The sequence below is a fragment of the Dysidea avara genome, chromosome 3 (assembly GCF_963678975.1).
Source record: "Dysidea avara chromosome 3, odDysAvar1.4, whole genome shotgun sequence".
Taxonomy (NCBI): domain Eukaryota; kingdom Metazoa; phylum Porifera; class Demospongiae; order Dictyoceratida; family Dysideidae; genus Dysidea; species Dysidea avara.
In genome coordinates this window covers 36,658,177-36,660,480 of record NC_089274.1, presented here as the reverse complement: position 1 = coordinate 36,660,480, position 2,304 = coordinate 36,658,177, and the positions used below count along the sequence as shown (strand labels likewise).

General features: G+C 39.5%; 1 long non-coding RNA gene across 5 annotated transcripts; it reads left to right on the top strand.

Moving 5' to 3' along the window:
- Positions 1-530: 530 nt before the first annotated feature.
- On the top strand, positions 531-2,126 carry LOC136250854 (uncharacterized). 5 transcript variants are annotated; one of them, XR_010698748.1, is made up of 6 exons: positions 531-859; positions 907-1,018; positions 1,067-1,167; positions 1,217-1,450; positions 1,516-1,679; positions 1,736-2,126. It is a non-coding gene; the product is annotated as an uncharacterized lncRNA (long non-coding RNA). The 5 variants fall into 5 exon arrangements; XR_010698751.1 differs by having other exon boundaries at positions 544-1,018; positions 1,516-1,566; positions 1,621-1,679; XR_010698750.1 differs by having other exon boundaries at positions 545-1,018; positions 1,516-1,560; positions 1,621-1,679.
- The last annotated feature ends 178 nt before the right edge of the window (positions 2,127-2,304 follow it).

Sequence of the window (2,304 nt, the reverse complement as noted above, 5' to 3'; positions counted from 1 at the left end):
CAGCCATGTCCGAGATACGAGCTGCCAAAGTTTCTTTTTTTTTCTTCGTTTTTTTTCTTCTTCGTCTTTTTGCACACTTGCAAAAATTGCTATAACAAGCAAACGCGTGCTCCGATTGCCTTGAAATTTGGCACACAGAAAGGGAGTCCAAAGGCGAATCCTAGCATCAAATTTGGTACAAATCCGATGAATGGTTCAGGAGTTATGACTGATTATTCGCGTAAAACAAGATCAATTTGTTGTCACGCCTACAGGGTAAACCGCTTCATGGAATGAGTTGAAAATTGCTATGTAGATGGATTAACCATCGTAGGAGTGCCTTTTGGTGGTTTGAAAGGAATCGAGATAAAGACCACGGAGATATGACACAAAACCCAACCTGTGTCACAATTACGCGATTGATTTTTATGAATAAAAAAGTATTAGTTTTCACGCCTACTATAGTACGTTCGCGTTGAGCTGAATCCTGAGTTGTTGATTAAGAAGCCATACAAGATCAAAGGCTTTAAACATAATGTTTATGACGCATTTATTCGTAAGCCCATGTTACGGGCGCGCACTTAATTGTTGAGAATATGGTGTCCAGTGTACCGTCAGCGAGTGCGGAGCGAAACCCTTTTGGGAAGACGTTAAACAGCCAAACGAAGTATCTACTTATGAAACTATGGGAGTACTTTAAGCAAGAAGCGAAGAAATGTAAAATTTCTATCAACATCACGGAGAGAATCTCGAAGGCCACCGGTATTGTATCATGCCTTCTTTGCTGGGTTTTGGCATACATTACGCCACGCAAGGATTTCAAGGACATCCATTAGAATGGAGCACCGCAAGAAAGGCGATTTATTTACGCCAAGAAAAGGTACAAAATGCACTTTGCACAAGCCCGCTCAATTCTGTAATCGTCAGGTACAAATGTTGACGAGTCCTTGTTGATACAGACAGTTTTAACCCAGATACTATCAGACAAGATCCATTCATTGTACGGAAGGGAGAAAATCTATCGCTCTCAAAGATTTTGGTAAGTTAAATTTTGAAACCTGGAACTTTGTCACTTACTCCGTCTTAGGCCAAACTTAAGAATGATGGTGTTTTCTCTGGGGGTAGAACATTGCTTTAAAGAGTGTTGAGTGATATGGGATTTAAGTACAAGACGATTAATGACAAGAGGTTAGCATTGAAACTGTTTGTACTTTAATTTCACTACACGTATGTGCAGGGTATGCTATGAGCAGCCCTGCACAGTCCATCAGTATCATAAATATTAAAGACGAACGAGGTGCAACAGAACTGAAGGAAGACCAGTTGTGTATTTGGATGAGACTTGGGTAATGAAGAACTTCTAGAGCAATTCCTCATCCAAATCGGCAGTGATAGTGAAGATGGTGGTATTAATGAATTGTCCACTAGCAGCAGCGGGTCCAAGTCTTCTTCTGGGCTTACTTCATCTGATGTAAGATTGTTTGATATTTGCAGCATTGGTGTTATAACTTGATTTTGTTCCCCTGGAGTCATCAGGTAGCTGGGAATAAACTCTGTGAAGTACATAAAAATACAGATGAAGTACGTGTAAGTGTGTGCACTTTAATAAAAAATATCATTGCTTTATTGTGCTATCCGAAGTTGAACATACCATCCCTTGTATATTTAATCAGTGCAGGAGTGTTTGGAAGTCACTACAGGTACTATCAGCCCAAATTCATACAAACAGTATTATTTCATTTGTTGAAACTTTTAGAGTTTTTTGGGAATGTAACTTCAAAAACAAAATGCTGGCTGGAAAAACTGTGTACATGTGTGGCGAAGTGATGAGAAAAGTATTAAAATGACAAATTGACTACATGGGAACAGAAGACGATAGTCAGCTGTGGTGAATGTGAAGTAAAATACATGTTGTTTGGCTCACTTGCAGGAACACCAATGCTACATAACGGATTTTGAGCTGTTATAATTTGGTTTTTTTCTCTTTTGAGGCTGAAGAAGTTTTTACCTGAATATAAGCAGGCCACTTATCTTCTAAATACAGTGCAACAGTGGCCCCAGCTCTTCTACTTATGCAACTCTGTTTTACACACACAAAATCTGTTTTATTTTTCTTGTAAAAGTGTATTACAGCCTCTTACATAAGGGATGGTGAAATCATGCGTATTGAGGGCGGGTATATGACGTCTGGCTTCGCCACAAACATGTGTCAACATGACCATCAAAGGGCCGCGCTTTAGAGGCTTCCCCATTGAAAATGTATGGCGAAACTTTACAGTGCCATAACGGGAGTGTCTTACATTCGAATGAAGCGCTTTTAATATA